This window comes from Pinus tabuliformis, chromosome 4_1 (assembly GCF_031772625.1).
Source record: "Pinus tabuliformis cultivar Carrire ecotype Pingquan chromosome 4_1, CPIR1, whole genome shotgun sequence".
Classification (NCBI taxonomy): Eukaryota; Viridiplantae; Streptophyta; class Pinopsida; order Pinales; family Pinaceae; genus Pinus; species Pinus tabuliformis.
The window spans coordinates 852,686,527-852,705,086 of NC_142303.1; the positions used below are offsets into that span (position 1 = coordinate 852,686,527).

Below are 18,560 nucleotides of genomic sequence, written 5' to 3' on the forward strand. Positions count from 1 at the left end.
TCACCAGATCTTCATTTGCTTCCTTTAATGTAATAAATATTTTCTCAACTTCACCATCTTCAATGTCTGTATGCACATATTCAATTAAAAAATTATCAAGCTTAGACACTTATTCATAGAATAAAAACTTCTCTATTTCATGAAACTCGTATGGAAAGAAAAACCTTTAAACCTTAGGATTTTCTTCTATAATTGAATTTTTCCATTGCATATAGTCTCCACTTTGATTGTGTTTACAAGAAAATTCTTTCTTCCTTCCTCTTCCAAGAGAATTTAAATTCTATTCTTCATCCCTGCATTGAAAAAAGTTAATGTTCTTCCCATCATCTACAACAAGTCCTACATCCACACAACAATTATTAGGTTTAAAATCAATATGCTCTTTAGCCTCAACATATCATTCTTCCATCTTATTCTGATCTTCCAAACAATTTATGAGACTCTCAAAATATCTCTTCTTAACATCTTCATTAGTATCATCCTCTCCAAGGATTGATCCCTTCTCTAGTTTATAAAAGTGAAATTCCACTTCACACTCGACTGCTTTGAGTTCTTTCTTCAATTTAGCTTACATCCTTTGTCTCAACTTCATTTGGAATGAAGGCCATATCACATTCTTGTTCTTCATTATCTAGCCATATCCCTGGTCTTATAACGACTTCTTCATACTACCGAGTTCTGCTTTCAACTCAGCTAATTCCCTTGCAAAATCCTCATATCTCATCTGCTTCATGCCAACTAATTTGGCATTCTTTTTCACCTGATTGTGACTTCTCTATGAACCCTTGATGTGAATATCAATAGTCATCCTCACTTCCTTTTTCTGTGAACTCTTCTTGTGCACGTGTGAACTACAATACACCTTTTCCAACCATCTAACAAGTCTTCCACTTGTCTTTCTTCTTCTGGTTCTTTGTAGTATAACCTTTTCTCGAGCCTCCTGCTCCTTAACTTTCAAAGATGTTGGCTTTTTCATAGTGAACTGCTCATTTCTTCAATTCCTCTTTTGAGAACTCATGTTATCCTCTTCTCTTTAGCAATTTTATCTTACTACTAGGTTATGTCACAATTTCTTTCTCTTAAGAGCTTGCTCCCTTTTCCTTTGTCACAGTGTTACTTGTTGTATGGTTGCTACTTTCCTTTTCTGCTACCTTAAAACATAAATCCTTATGACTAGAGTTAACATGAAACATATAAATCAATCTTCAGAATATTGTATCAATATCTCATCCCCCATTGTGCATATTCCTTCCTGAATCAACTTCTTTCCACTGACACATCTACTCTAAATTTCTCCATTAAAACTATCCTCGTTAAGAGCACATCAACTCTTTCAATCTGCCATACCTCTAATCTTGATCTCAATTTCAAATTATGCAAAATTTATATCTTCAACTAATTTTCCCAACTTTGTATTTTTAATTGAAAATTCCCTATTTTAGATTAAGGTTTTGTGGATGGTGTTGGATTCTGCCAACATATAGGGGGTATCCCCAATGTGAAGTCCCAATTAGGCCTCACATTGTTTGGACTAGGAGCCCCATTTGGAGTATTGGCATGACCACCATAACTTGAAGGTTTGCCTTGGTTTCAATGGATAACATAATAGATTATACACATAACCTTTGAACAAACAAGAAAGTTGACATTGTGAAACACTAATTACATTGTGTAAAAGGAAGCCTTCATGAGAGGGGAGATAGGAGTGAGTCTCTAGAAGGAAAGTAATAGTACTATCCTAAGAGAGGCACGAGAGAGCATGGAAATATTTTTTATATATCTAATGAAATTGTTCACATAGACACAATGATCATTAAAGAAAATATGACACACATTCAATAAGATAAGAACCAAAGCCAATGAAGTAGTTCAATTTATTTAGTACACATGAAAATAACATATACCGCAAACATCTAAAGAATAGTCTTACAACATTCACGATATGTGCATGAAAGTGTGTTGGATCAATGAGATTCTAATGATTAGGTGAAAGATCCAAGTACACAGTTACAATGGTGAGGCACTAGCTACAACAATGGAACATTAAGTCACTTCTTGCTTCTTCAAAAGAATGATATTTTCTCCTATGACAATTTGAAGAAGCCAAGGTTAGCTCTCCAAATTCTAAGCCTCCAAAAGCCCTTTGCTTGAGTTACGAGGTTTATTTTATAACAAAAGGAATGACCTTTCATATGCCATATGACTCTTGAACTACCCTCATGAATCTTGGATTTCCAATGTGGCCTTTTGAATTCCATAAGACTTTTGGACTCCTAAATGACCTTTGAATTTATATAAGACTCTTTTGTCCACATGTGACTTTTCATATTCAACATGTGACTCTTGGACTTCCACACATGTACATTTTGTCATTTTCCTTTTGATAATACATCATTACATTCCACATCATCTGGTAAGACACATGGACACATATGGCATTGTGATGACACTTGTATAAGCCATGAGTTGGCAATTATGACATGGAACTTCATGATGATCTGGAAATGACAAACTACTCTCATTGTTGCTTTGTCTTCAATCTTCATGAAGTATCTGCTCAGTACTTCATATTCACCCTGCAAGGATTTTGCATTAGCATCGAGACCTTTTGATTTATCATGCAAAAATCTTCATTCTTTCATGGTCTAGGATCTTCTTCATGTCTTCATGATGGTTTTTCTTTGTGCTCCTTCTCTGCTAGTGCTTCTTTGTGTCTTCTTCTTGACATATTCCTTAAGCATCACCTTGGCTTGTTGAGGGGGTATATCTTCGGATGAATTTCAGTCATGACAAGGAAAAATTAGTATTGAAATAATCTATTTTATTGTTGAGAAATGGCAACAAGAAATTCCAGTTTAATTTATCCTTGAATTAAACTGTGAATTAAAATCTAATTCTATTCTCATAGCAACTTGTAAATAGTTAATTAAGTTTAATTAACTTAATTATCTTAGGAATTTCAAGTTGGAAGTCTTTCTGTAGTCATGTATATGTTCTCCCTAAATTTTAGGGGTCCAATATGAGTTTAAATTGAGTTGGAAATTAGATCACTCAGTTTACTGAGTTAAGTTAGGTTAAATTAGTTCTAAATTGTTTTTGGAACTAATAGAGGACTAACAGTCAGTTGGTGCACTAGCACATCCACTAGTGCTACACCCGTTAACTGAAGATTCCCTCATGAGAAACTCATGCATGTCGATTCTGAGAAAGACCTAGTTGAGACTAGAGTGCAGGGACAATGTACTATCAGTGGTATTATTTACTGAAGTGTAACTATCATGCGTGCATCAGAGATTGATCCTATGATTGGATTGCGCAGTTTTGGAAGCATGAATTTTGTTTAAATACAGGCTATTCATCCTAGGAATTACACAAGATATTAGGGGCTTGGAGAGCTGCATAATTGGCTAAGCGTTGGCCAAGAGCTAGCTTGTGAGATGAGAGAGTTAAACATACTTGTGCATAATTGTTATAGCGAGAAAAAGCTTTGTCTCTTCACTCGTATTTTTGATATATGCAATACAGATAGCGGGGTTTTGAGCAGTGGATTTCCCCATATACATCTTGTGTTATGTTCCATTGGTTTGTCTTCTTCTTATTCATATTGTTTTCATTGATCTATTGGCTTCCGCTGCTTGAAAGTAGAAGTAGCTTCTTTTTCCGTGCTTTAGTAAATTGCACGAGCTTGTGAATCTACATGATTTTCTACATTATCTCTACCTTGTTGATGGAAGAAATTGCTTGTGATAGGCTTATGAAAGGACTGAGAAGTAGAGGCTTGATGAGTATGGCATAGTTAAGCTCAACAATGGCTAAGGAAGGCACCACTGCTCACTAAAATTGTTCCATGCACTATAAGGAGGGTATCTTCAGGGTCCAACGTAGTGGGCAAGTGCAAGAGACAATGTGACGAGCTTGCTGACTAATATTGTGCCATGTGCTATAATTGAGAGGTGGGCTTAAGGGAGGGCACAATTTTCTTCAAAAATGAACTAAATAGGGTCACACTATTGACTAAAAATGCACCATGCATTGGGGATATACACAGGCTCAACAGAAGGTGCAGTTCTTCAATAGTGGCTGACTGTTCACTAAAAGTGCACCATGCACCCTATGCTAGAATAGTTTCCTTCAACAATGAGTGACTGTTCACTAAAAGTGTGATATTCTCCCTAGGCTATTGCAATTTTCTTTAATATTGGCTGGTTGTTCATTAGAAGTGCACCCTGCGCTTAGGAAGGCTCACTCGAAGAGGAAATTTTGCATTTGACTAGGGCAAGCAGTAGAAGGAAAGTCACTTTTCCAAAGAAGAGGCTTAATTCACTGTGAGAGGGAAGGAACCTTGTATGACAATTTTATTTTGCAGAGGGCCACTAGAAATGATCCATGCACCATACAAGGAATAATTGCTCAAAACTCAGTGCAGGGAGTTAGTGCAAGCAAGAAGGGTTAGATGACTATGCTTTAAAGGAGATGACCTTGAAGAGGAGTCAATGCAAAAGTCTGGGAGGAAGATATTTCATTAATAAGGCTCATGAATAGGTAGTTCTCATCATCTGGTGAAGGATTGAACTTTCATAAGTTCTAGTGGGCAGTAGGACCAAGAAGAGCTCCAAAATGGCTAAGTGTGGGACCAATAAAGTAAGAAAGGGAAAATAATCGGAACAAGACTCAAACATGGATCACACACATGAATGGAATCAATACAAGATATGGGAATGCACTAGACTCATGAACATCAATCAAACCTTGAAACAACAGTAAAGTGACACTTATTTCTAAGTGTGACAATTGAACCATAACATTACAACACTTAAAACACAAGTGTCAACTGTGATCAGCAAGTGTGGTAAGTTGTAGGAATGTGTCTAGTGCATATTATTATGATATATAGGACCATCTAATGTAGACGAATGTGGTAGAGTTGCCTCTAGTGATGTGCAAAGGTTAAAATGAAAATGGTTAAGAGTAGCACTTACGGCAATAAGAAAACATGGAAACGACACTTGTAAAAGCTAAAGAAAGTGAAAGAAACACATGCTAGAGAAAAGATAACATGAAAATGAAACTTGTCAAAGTGAAAACAAGCAAAAATGACAGTCACAAATGTGAAAGAAAAGGCGCACAAAAGCGAAAATTGGGAAAACTCACCAAAATAGAAGTACAATTGCAAATAAAATGTGAGAGAGACTGTCAATGAAAAGTGCGCACTGACTGTCAACATGAGTTGCACAGTACACTGTGCTTATGGATTGTGCGTTAATAGCGATTGCGTAAGCCTAACTTTCAAGAGCTGCACAATGTAGGTCTAAGCTTGCAAAAAAAATGGTGCACTCGTGAATTCATAAAGGGATGTGCACGTGTAAGCAAGTGACTTTGACAATTAGAAAATGAGAAGAACACTTGAGTACTTAGCAAAGCATCACTTGACCATTAAATAACCATGGTATTACAGATCGCAATATCCTTAGTAGGTTCTCAAATTCAAGTGTACAAAATTTTTTGGAGGGTGTTGATCACAACGTCAACAGGTTTGTAGACCATTATAAATTTAATACCACTTTGATGTCGACAATTCCACTATGCCAATCATATGGTAGAAAGCACTTCCTTCACCCAACTGTGGAATCCATATAAAACCACCAAGCCCAAATAATTTCTATAGAACCATCGTGTGGGCCCAATATATGAGACATTATATAATTTCTAAAGGAAAGGGATGAGCCCTTTAAAAAAACCATCAGATTCAAGAACTAGCACGAGCCTTTCAAAACTATATATGTGCGTGTGTGTGCGGGGTTAATTATTTTTACCTTTAATTTAACATTAATTAATTCTCTTTCTCATATCCCCCTTCCTTCGATGAAGCTCCCTTTTAGTAGCATTTGCAATAGTGGAACATAACCTTGGTATCAGATCTTAGACCTTTTTATTAGAGTGCACTTTCAAAAAATTCCAAGAGATGGAAGTCAAGACAAATTCCCTTCTGCCAACTGCCGCACTCAATCTCCATCACATCACCATCAACTCCTTAATAAAATTTAAGCGTTCGACTTATAAATTGTATAGGTTGCATGACCAACTCACATAACCATCATACTCAATCTCGGGATCTCAGATCTCGAAACTTTGTATCGAGCACACCTCTAGAACTTCCAAGATAAAAAATATCAGACTTCTGTCTTGATATGGAAAAAAATGTTCCCTGTTAATTTCCGCCTCCAAACTTTGTCTTGACACTTTGACTTGTCAAACCTCCAGGATGGAAGTATTTATCGTCTTCTCCTACTCCTCAAATTCTGTTACTCACCTTAGTCACTTGCCACAAATATTGGCGATTTCTAAAGGATTCTCTTAGAGAAATCTATGAGACGATTTCTTTCATGGTTTTTGCCTTGGGACGACAATTGATGACAAACTTTGGTTCTATTTTTTCGCCGTCAGTCAATTAACAAAACTTCGTAGGTCTGAAATAAAGCTAAATTTCACCTTTATTAATGGAATTACTTATGTTCCTTGCATGTTTCTGTACAGGGATTTAACTCACTCTCCTCTTTGATATCTCTCCCTGTAACTTGATTCTGTGATCCCTCTCCTTATCACAATTTTTTTTGGTCACACCATCTGATCAACAATTAGTGGTTTAGTTAGTCATGAAGAGAAAAGGTCCTCTCCTCCTCTGTATTGATTCCAATGCTACTTTTCTAAATCACACTCCCTCTTGAGATTCTATGCAAAAGACCTATATCACACTCAATTCAATACGTTTACAAGGATTCATATCACACATGTTGAGATAAAAACACTTGAAACTTAATGCTTCTCTATTCAATTAATGTCCACTGTACATGAATTACAAAAATCCCTCTTCTGCCCCGATTTGCATTAGTCGTCCCTTGGACTTATGGCCATACTCGACCTCCATTCTCTCGACTCTCTTCTCTATTCTCCCCTTATCTCTCAATTCCATTAGGTCTACAAATTACATAAAAGGAGTCTGAGCTAGAATTAGTTCAGGTCCAATATTCTCTCAACTAATAACCAAAAAATCCTCACAAATTTTCCCTCATTATAATTTTTTCTAGCCATCACAAATTCTTGATATCTCTTCTTAAAAGATCTGATTACAAACTAATTCATCAATAATACAATCTTTCTAAAATTCCCTAAAAACATAGACAATTACAAATAATTAACAATTAGGGAACTAACTCCCTTAGTAAATAAAATACTCCTAGGTCTAATCAAATGTATTTGACTTAGAGGTTGGATGCTCCTTCATCATCTAGTTGACCATGTCAGTAGGCTAGTGGATAGGTTGGGGTAGAATTCGTTAAGTTCGTTGCATAACCTAACCAATCAAAGTGGACCATGCCCTCGTGACTTCAATGGATTTAGGTACACTTTGGTGTCATATCTAGATGGCCTTATGAATTGGTTTGTAATGGAATTTGTTGTGAAGTTCTTTGGTTCCTTGTGTTTTCTTTGTATAATGAGCTATATCTTATGATTAAATGTTGTAAAGGTATATTTAGACGCCAACTCTTCTTGGAATGTTTATCTCATTGATCTATCCAATTCCTCAGCTTTCTAACATAAATCATTCCTTAACACATACACAATCAATTTCTTTTTGGTTATATTTGAAAAAATGTAACACACTCTATTACATTATTGGGTGAGAGGTGCTCTACAACCTAGAATAGGGGAGATATGTAGATGTAATGTAAGAAAGTAAACTTTTTTAAATATAGTTCAATTTATAAGATGTAAAGGATTTGTAGAAATTTACATAATAAAAGGTTAAGATGTTGTAGTTTCCATAAAAAATTAAAAGTAATAAAATAATAAAATTCAATTTGTTATAAGTTAAGATCGATTTTACCTTATAAATTAAAATAATGATTCTATAACCATATTTAAATTTAATTAATAAGCACGTAAAAACTTTAATACTTATAATAAACTTACAATATAACAATATTTTTAACCATGGATATTCACACCCACTTTACCATAGATAGTATTAACTTGTAAATAGGCTTTACTACAATACCATGGGCTAATACCGCCGCTCATCAACACAACATGCCCAAAAACCATCTCTCATTTCACATGGCAAAATATTTTATTTGAATTCAATTTTATAACATTTTTTTCAATTAACTCTAATTGAAAAAATATTATAATTACTTTTAAACTATATCCAAACCCCCTATCACATTAAAATATATAAGATATAGACAAGTAACTATAATTTAAGATCCATTTTACCATATAAGTTAAAATAATAATTTTGTAACCATATTTAAATTTCATTAATGAGCACATAAAAGCTTAATACTTACAATATAACAAGATTTTTCACCATGAGTATTCAACCCCACTTTACCATAGATATTATTAAGCTTTATTACTATACCATGGCCAATACCATGGCTTATCAATACCATACATCCAAAAACCATCTCTTATTTCATAATCAAACTATTATATATATATATTAATTTGATTTAATTACACTTTTGCTTTGAACAATCTCGGCCAATATGGAAGAGATGTTGTAATGTCATGTTATGTTGTGTTATCTAAACATTTTGACCAGGTCAAATTACATTAAAAAAATAAAAATAAAAATTAATTAAAAGATTTTTACTCAATGAAATTACATAATAATAGAAATGAAATTAATAATTATATTTATAATTAAACTAGCCTGGATCTATCTTAACTTTGGATCTATCAAGCTCTCAGATGGATAAAATCTCTCGAGATGAAAACATTTCCTCAAGTTTTGCACTCAAAAAAGAGGTTTGCACCTCTAGAGATTTGATCCCTCTCGACTCTTGATAGATCTAGAGTTAAGATGGATTTAGGATGGTAGGTATTATGTGGCATATGTTTCTAGTTGTATGTCATGGAGTCTTATCATCCACCAAGAATTCCTAGCTAATGGTTTCCTCAATTTTTGCACTCAAAAAAGAGGTTTGCACCTCTAGAGATTTGATCTCTCTCGACTCTTGATAGATCCAGTTAAGATGGATCTAGGATGGTAGTTACTATGTGGCATATGTTTGTAATTGTATGTGATGGAGTCTTATCATCCACCAAGAATTCCTAGCTAATGGTTATGAGTACAGTTCCCCATGGATGATGGTTGATCTCCCTTTTGTGATTAATTAACAATGAATTCTACTAGGGTAACATGTGATTGGTTCCCTTTCAATGATTATTATTAAGCTTTCTCTGTTAGCTACATTTTGTGTGTTTTATTGAAATTTGGACTCTAATTCTTGAGATGATCCCTTACACATGTGTGCCTTGATGATTATAACCTTGACAACTTATGATGGGTACAACATATTTGATATGTTACTTAGGCACTTGGTGAGGATGTTGTCCCTTCTTTACGTGGCATGATTTATTTATAATACATGTATTGTCGTTTAAGTTAACTAATAGGGAGATGGTGGTGTTGGACTCACCATCCCTTGGCCCTGTTTCAATGGATGATTGGGTAAAACAAGGGTAATAGCTACGATGTGGCATATTGTTTTTTTTCATAGTGTTTTATCGGTAATGACGTATTAATTTTCCAATAATAAAATAAAATAAATTGCTCAGCACAATGAGCTAAGTTCTGCACAATAGGATATAAGCTTTGCATAATGAGTTAAGTTTTTTTTGCATAGTGTTTCCTCGATAGACATATTAGTTTTCCAATAATAAAATAAAATAAATAGCTTGGCACAATAGGCTATAAGCTTTGCACAATGAGCTAAGTTCTGAAAAATAGGCGTTTTCCAATAATAAAATAAAATAAATAGCTCAACACAATAGGCTATAAGCTTTGCACAACGAGCTAAGTTCCACAAAATAGGCTTCGCACAATGAGCTAACTTCCCCACAATAGGCTATGTTTCTCACACAAAAGTTATTAGTTGTTTTCTTGGTAATGATGTATTTGTTTTCAAATAATAAAATAATATAAATAGCTCCGCACAATGAGCTAAGTTCCACACAATAGGCTATAAGATTCGCACAATGACCTAAGTTCTGCACAATAGCTTATAACCTCCGCACAATGAGCTAAGTTCTGCACAATAGGCTAAGTTTCTCACATAAAAGCTATTAGTTGTTTTCTCGATAATGATGTATTCATTTTCCAATAATAAAATAAAATAAAAACAATATTAATAAAATAATATTATGGTCTATTGTGCGAAACTTAGCTCATTGTGCGGAGCTCTGCTGTTGAAATGTGTAGGGTTGTGGGTTATAAGTATCACATTTTATGAGTACACTGTTTTTTCGGTAATGACATATTCATTTTCCAATAATTAAATAAAATAAATAGCGACACACAATGAGCCAAGTTACTCAAAATAGGCTATAAACTCCCCCACAATACACATAAAACCTCCATTTTACTATTTTATGCATCGCAGTAGTAAAAAAACTTGATGCAACGTATTTTTACACGGTGTAAATGATTTTGCAACTAGCCATTGGGGTAGAATGAGCATTCAAAGGGAAGTTTCAAGGTGCATTTATAAGTGCAAAATTTTGTATTAAGAGTAAACTTCAAGCAATTCTGCAACCACTTCCCACAATGCCCTTTCTCTAGCAGGCTCTACAAATATGAAGGTGATCGAGGTACACGTTATGGAAGGAGAAGAGGGAGCCTTTGCATGTGTCGACAATCGGGTGATAGATGATAAGATTATGGGCGTTGTTGGCAAGGTTGGGTTGGGAAAGACTTTGCTTCTCAAAATAGTCTTCTAGGCGAAAAGGTGCAAAATCAATTTAGGAATGGCTTATTGCTTTGACTCTCTATTTCTCAAAGTCCATCTTTTCCTAAGCCTTAGGAATCAAATTTGTACACAAATTGCCATACAAAAAAATGAAAAATTGGAAAAAAATATGAATGAAGAAGAGGACATAAAAAAATGGTTGTCTGAGAGGATGCAGTATAGTAGTGGGTTTGCGCTATTCTTAGATGATGTATAGGAAGGGGATGTTGTAGATTTGTTACAGTGATTGGGTATACTATGGGCTATAAAGGTCCACTGCATCTCTAAATTTATTGTTAGTTCTAGGGATCACAATGCTCTATTAAAACTGGGAGTCACTGAAAAATCATAATTACAATGGAGGACTTGGACGAAGAGGAGAATTAGGCATTGTTTTCTTATCATACTTTTCCATAGAATAATGGTTATTTCCTTAGAAACATCGATTTGAAAATGGCTGAGCTTGTGTCTACCATAGGGATTCCCTTGCAATCAAATTAATAGGGGGCGCAATGGCATGGGGGCTTCACTCAATGAACCTCTGACCTATCACATGCGTTCGTGGCATATTAAACAATACCCCTAATTTGACTACATATTGGAAAATACCCTAAAAATCACATTATTTAACCCCTACCAATACGAACTCAATCCACCTTCCCAATTTAAAAAACCCCTACTTCCACTAGATATTGTAAGTATCCATTTTTTCATTAACATTTTTTATACCCCTTTATATTTTTTCATTAACTTTGAGCTCCATTTTTTATACCTGCTAATGTAAACCTTTTACCGCCTATATATCCCCCAATATATTATGTCATTTTTTCTTCAATATATATCCCCCAATATGAACTTACGTGGTATGATATTTCTCCCCAGTGAAGCCCCTGTGCACAATGGTTGAAATTACTAATCCATAACAATGGAAACAGGCCCGATAGAGGTTGACAAACGCCCACATCCTCAATGATTGTCTAAAGTTTAGCTATAATGCACTAGTCAACCATAATACTAAAATGCTAAGGTTTGGTTCTGGCGCACCAGGCAACATGAACACTAAAATGCAATATTTCTTTCTACATGTGGCTACGACTTCCTTGAAAGACAAAATTCTTTTTGCGGGGCATATGTTTCTTCTGTGGGTAAGAGAAAAGTTGCTAACATACCTATTTGAGATGGGATGGGAATATCTCAACCATCTAGCATATCATCTCATTGAACCAATAATGAGAGATGTCGATGGGTGTGTGGTTTGCTTCAGGATGCACAACGTGCTGTAGGATTTTGCAATCCAAATTGCCAAGGAGGAGAGTCATTTCTACTGTCATATGAGGAAGGGTTGAAGGATGTTGAATGTAGATGAGTATTCATAAGGCACTGGAATTTCGTTGAGCCAAAATAACTTGGGTTTGCTACCTAATGCATTGGGAGCTCTAGGACTCTGCTCATTGTTAACATTCGGAAACAAAACTTTAATGGAAATTCCAGAAAGCATGATTGGAAGTAGGAACTCTCTCATGGCTCTGGATTTGAGTGGGACTTTAGTGTAGTCATTTGCCAGAGAATGTGGGAGATTTGAATCAACTAGTATGCTTAAGGTAATCTGGGGCGCCCATCAAATGACTACCTACCACTTTAACCAATCTTGTAACCTTGGAGATCCTTGATCTTAGTTTCTCCAACATCAGCAAATTTCCCTCTGGATTCATAGGTTGACATCCCTAAGGTATCTTGGCCGAGGCCATTGTAAATATTTGCAATACTTTCCCTCTATCCTTTCTAGGCTCAAATGTTTAGAGTATTTAAATATTATTGAATGCAGCAGGCTACGAATAAAACCCCACTTGTATGTATACAAAAAAGTGGATTTTGTTAAAAAATTAGGGAGTTTGAAGCAAAATCACATAACCAATCTTTTGTCGACGCGTTTCGAACCAACCAGTGTGGTTCATCGCCAGGACAAGTTGAAGAACCAATCTGGCTTAGCTCGATTAAATATAGTGTGCAGAGACTCCAACGGCTAAAATTCTAACGGCTAATTTGACCTAATGAACCTCGTCAAATCACTAAAATAGTTAATTAATATTTCTCTAGAAATAGTTAAAATTGGTAAAAAGGAATTCATTTGTTAATTTAAAATAAATAGATATATTATTAATATTATTTCTATTAATAGAATCTATAGTATAAATGGTTATTATATGTTAAATGATTTATTATTATTTATTATTTAAATAATTGAATAATAATAAATTAATTTAAAAATAGATATATTATTAATATTATTTCAAATCTCTAGTATAATATTACTATTTCAATTATAATTAGTTTATGTTAGAGTTGGTTATATGTGCAGAAGTGCAAAAAAATGGGTAGCCGGAGGTGCCCAGGGACAAATATACGAAGTTGGTTCTTATTCCGCACCTCCGCACAATTAAACTCATTCTTTTCAGAATTGCCCAAGTCTATAGGAATCGAAGTGTTTGGTGAAATTATTCTCCAATGAGAGGTTCTTGAGACCACGAATTCTACAAATCACCATTAGGAACGGTCCCACTATGCTCGTGTTTGAAAGAGCGAATACTTCTAGGAATTTTCGGTTGCCATCACACGAGAGATTTATTACATCTATGGTAGAAACTCAATGGGTCTATAAGAATACATCTCTGCCTGTAACTAATCTGACCCAGGAAATTCGCATGACACATCTATGAGAGTTGTGCTTGACACATGCATACAACACTTAACTTTTATGGCTAATGAGTGGAACACTTATTTTTTTGTTGAATGAATGTTGGTTGATTATTTAATTTTAATCATGATTGTTTGTAAAGTAAGGAATTATGGTTGAATGTTTCATTATGTTCAAAATATTATATTAAAAAATTTGTTATAACACTCATATATATGAATTAAATCTTATTTTGTTGTTTTTAAAAATTTTGAAATAGAAAAGTTATAATTTGAATGCTGGAATGTGAGTTTCTTAATTATTTAATTCATATTCACATTACGTCAATGATATATTGAACCAGGGAAGCTGCGAGGCAGCAAGTCCCTGCATAAAGAAGGCTATGGAGGACAGCAGAGAAAAGCAGAAGGCTATGGAGGACAGCAGAGAAAAGCAGAGAAGCAAATATTGGGAGTGCTTGCTCAGTTTATGTGTGTTACTCGGGAACCCTGTGTTATCTGTGTTTTTTAAGTTTATGTCCCGTTGCAATTTGCTTGCGGCAACTCTAATTTGTTGAGGGAGCTTCTCCCCTTCCCCCTCGTAAAATTCTTAACCGTTCAGCCGAGAAAATTTGAAGAGTTAAATCAAGCACCATTTTAAAGATAGTCGCATCACCTCTCATCTTATTTGTCGCTATCTGCAAGAATGATTTTTTATTAACTTCCAGGGAGCCGCTATCCATCAAGCATAGCCGCCAGACACCTGTAAGAGTGACGTAATTCCCTTGTTCGTTGATAAAGACTGCTAAGAGCCTATATCGCCACAGCGTATTTTTTATTTTATTGAAGCCCAGCGATAAGCTGGTTGATGTTTGGTCCGAGGAAGAAGTCGCAGTAACCGAGCTCATTTGGCCCAAAAACAGCGTAAGGAGAGTTCGCTGAGCGTTTTTAAACCTGTCAGTTGTGCAGAATCCCAACATGCCAGAGCTAGAAGAACGGGGTAGTTAATGCCACTATGAGAAACCCCAACCGTTGCCACTGTCGCTGACCTAGGAGTCGTCCAAATAAGAAGCAGAAGGCCGCAGCCCTAGCCTGGACAATGCCCCGATAAATCTATCATCCCTGAGGTAAGTACTATTGCCAAATTGCATGAACTTTGTCAATACTTTGCCCCTCCATTTAAAATATTCAGAGTGATAAATTGTTGGATTCGCGTATCCAGGGAGAAATCTCAGAAGGAACTCGTGCACATTCTGACAACAGTGAGTAAAATTGCTTTTTACGATTTGACTTAGCGTTCGATTCGAATTGCTGGCGTCCGAATCTTTTCAGTAATGGTGTACATCATCAGTCATAGATATCCACTTCCAGCATTGCAAATAGGATATACGCATTATAATGTAAATCTCTTTCACATTGCTCTTTTAATTGTCGCGAGTGCAGATTCGTGGTAGGAAGATGCTTTTTCTGGACCCGAAACTTAGCGGGCCGCTAGCGCTGATTGCTCAAACATCTCTTTTGAAGGTAAGGAGGGATATTGTCAGTGTTGTCTTCTTTTCATTCTGCTGCTATTCAGACAAACCAGTCTATCTGTAAACCAAAGACTCACGTTACTAGAAACGACAAAGGGAATAGGCAACAGCACCAGGAATGGGGGGCGGCGGGGTTCGGGCCCCCCTGCACTCTGCGGCCTGTGCACATAAGAGATAATTTAGTAAATCCAAATTCATCGAAGACCCAAAAGTTATCAATAACATGTAATTTTTCAATTCCATAAATTAGATGAATCAAATTACATTTGCAGTAAGCTGCCCCCGAAATTGGAATGATAAGGACTAAAGTGGAAGTCCGAAATATGAAAATGGACATCGAGATAGCTGTAATTCTGAATGCTGAAGCTGTAAACTAATGAGTTCTGCTTGGGAATAGCTTTTGCTGGCCACCATTAACAGTTCCCCACAAAAAAATCAGCGCAGTAAACTCCTTTTTTTCTCCTCATAAGAGGTAAATGACAAATTGAAACATGAGAGGGATTAAGTGTTTTTGGGTAGATATAATGGGTTTTGCAGTTGCACTCTAAGATATCCTGTTGGGTGTACACAGTGCTGTTTCTTTTATCTCTTTGTTATTATAAGTAATATTAACATTCCTGGTATCCCACGGAAGTAAGGTGGTGTGAAGAAGTCATTAGTTTCTATTTTCTCCACCTTATCATTCAGGAGTGTGTTCAGATTGATATTGTAACCACATTATGAAAGTCTCGGTGATAGTGACATTGCCAAGTCATTTGTGATGGTTTGTATTGACTCTGAAGAAGAGCAATTCAATTAAGCATTGGTCCTGCTTACTAATGGTGCTTGTGCAAAATTTTACAATAGGCCAAGGAGATTGTGTGCATCATTATTCATGACAGTAACACTCCTCAAGCTGAGACAAAAGATATACGCAAAACAAATATCCTCTAGAGAGAAGTTCTTATAGCTCTTGCAGTTTTCCATAGCACGAGCATGCTTCTGTTGCACCAGTCATATGCCTTGGCCCTTGACCAATAAGTGGAGCAAATGTGGGTAGAAGAAATGATTGAGGTGATTGCTGTATCCACTCTCTTTTATAGGAGTCAACAAGGTGGTTGTTGCTGGTCACAGTTACCATGAACTACAATCACGATGATTGAGGTGATTGTTGGCATCAACAGCCTTGTTTAGTTTTGTTCTCCCAATCAGGTTTCACTCATGCTGGTCACCCTTTTGAATTTGCCATATAATGTCCTATGAGATTGAAAGTGTCTCTTAACTGATAACTTGCTGTGCTTTGCTTTAACCTCATTGAAAGTCTTATTGCAAAAGTTATATGAATTGTAAGAAGTTTGACTGGTTTATGGATTTTTTTAAAAGAACTGCATGACCTAGAACTTATCTTTTGCAATTAAGCTTAGCTTAAACTTGCTGTTGGGCACTATCTTATAGCTATGTGTTTGTGGAATGCAGGAGCATGGGGTGGAAAACTTGCGCCATCTTTCGGCTGATCCTATTCAGACTGATTGTAAAAGTATAATGTACCTTGTTCGGCCTCAAGTTAATTTTATGAAGATGATTTCGTCACATATTCAGCACGATACTAAGCAAAATCTTCAAAGAGAATATAGTGTGATCTTTGTTCCACGCCGCACTATTGTTTGTGAGAAGGTGGGCCATTTCATCTTTCCTTTTGTTCTAATGGAGAGGTGTTATTACAAAAATTGAATTGTTTATTCCCAAGTTACATGACACAGATACAAGATACCCATGTTTGATATGAGGTATGTAGACCCCCTAAAACAGGATATATGTATACACAATTTACAATTTTTATAGAAATGAAATATAGTTAACAATGAGACAAAAGAATTACATCAAATGATTAGGGACTTAATAATAGAATTATAAATTCAATTTTAAATCATAGGTCGTACATATCAATATAGACGATCAAACCATAAAACTCGCTAGTCAGAAGTTCAAGTCGATCGAAAGATTATTAAAGGTCTTATTTTTTAAGCTAAGAGGGAAGACCATAAGTCATTTTTTTTAAACCTATGATACCAAAGCGTTACGGGCATCGAGGCAAGCGCGCGTCAAGATTCGACTGCTCCAACACACAAATATTGCCTGTTGCATGCATTTCACGTGTCAGTAGCAGTGCATGCATTTACCACTAGGCCAGAGTAATCGCAATTACGTGTTATTGCGGTCGAATAGCTCAGTTCAGAGGAAATGGCTTACAACTGCTGAATTGAGTCCTTCCAGTTCGTCCTTCGTGCATGATCTGAACAGTGCATGATCTGAACAGTCAACAACAGTCAGTTCGATTCGTTTCATGAGATGTGAATCTGATCATATAGATATATACGTTTATTTGACTGTAATTGCAGTTAATGTGAACAGGTTCTCGTGTACGGATGCAAGCATGGTTACTGCAGATGACTTCATGTTTAGGGGCCTAGATATTGCAGAGGATACATGTAACATGATGGGATCCAACGTCACTCCAGCCAATGTAATGCAGATAGCAGGCTTAAACACCTTGGGAATCTCCATGGCTCGGATTGATTTCGCTGCTCCTCTCTGCCTTAATCCCCTTCACACTCATCCGCGGGCCACAGAAATCTTGGTCGTCATGGAGGGTACTCTCTCAGTCGGCTTTATCACCACTGCCCATAAATTGTTCAGCAAAACGCTTGAGAAGGGAGACGTGTTCGTGTTCCCCAAAGGTCTGGTGCACTTCCGTGAAGTCTGCTGAGCTTCGATGGGGCAGAGCTTCGATGGGGCAGAAGAGATGAGTGTATGCTGAAGCCCTACACACAGTTGCTGAAGGCCACCTTAACATTGACGAGCGATTACAGATGAAAACAAGAAGGTGCAATTCCAAATCCAATTCGAAGAGAAAGGTGCAAAAGGTACAATTTTCTCCTAATATTCTTTTTTTTAATATGTGCAAAATAATATGTGGTTGAAAGCAAAATTCATTAGGATAATGCATTTCATGGAAGGGATACAGTTAATTGAGATTAAGGAAATACGTGATGAGCATCATATGTCAGAATAATATTATTACCGAAATGTTCTTATCTGGATATAAGAAGGAAAAATATAGAGTGAGGAAGTATAGAATTCCATTATTACAATAAACTAGAGTTCTGATGCGATAATAAACTAGAGTTCTGATGCGATAATGCCTCGTATGTTGGCCTGAGATTAATAAGAAAGAGAAGTCGTCATAGCACTAACGATTTGTTCGTATGGGAATTGTGTATGTTAAGGTCATAATCTAGTGCTTTGGATGAATATACTTACGGCTGGAGATATGAACTATAATCGATCTGTTATGTCACTACAGTTTGGCTTATCTAGACTTTTCTAGTTGAACTCTTCCATTAGAATACTACAGAGGAATAAATTGTAGAAACTTCTTGTACTACAAAAGATATAGAGAATATGATATTCTGAATAGTTGAATTTAATAGTTGAATTTATTAATTGATTATTAAGTTATTGAGTGAAAATCAGATTATGGGAAATTCGTTATCCTTTTAAATCATGAATATAGGAATATTGT

The 18,560-nt window shown here is 35.8% G+C and overlaps 1 long non-coding RNA gene across 1 annotated transcript; it reads left to right on the forward strand.

Moving 5' to 3' along the window:
• Positions 1-14,534: 14,534 nt before the first annotated feature.
• LOC149178897 (uncharacterized) lies at positions 14,535-16,616 on the forward strand. The gene is made up of 4 exons (XR_016258881.1): positions 14,535-14,593; positions 14,689-14,728; positions 14,910-14,990; positions 16,454-16,616. It is a non-coding gene; the product is annotated as an uncharacterized LOC149178897 (long non-coding RNA).
• Positions 16,617-18,560: the final 1,944 nt, after the last annotated feature.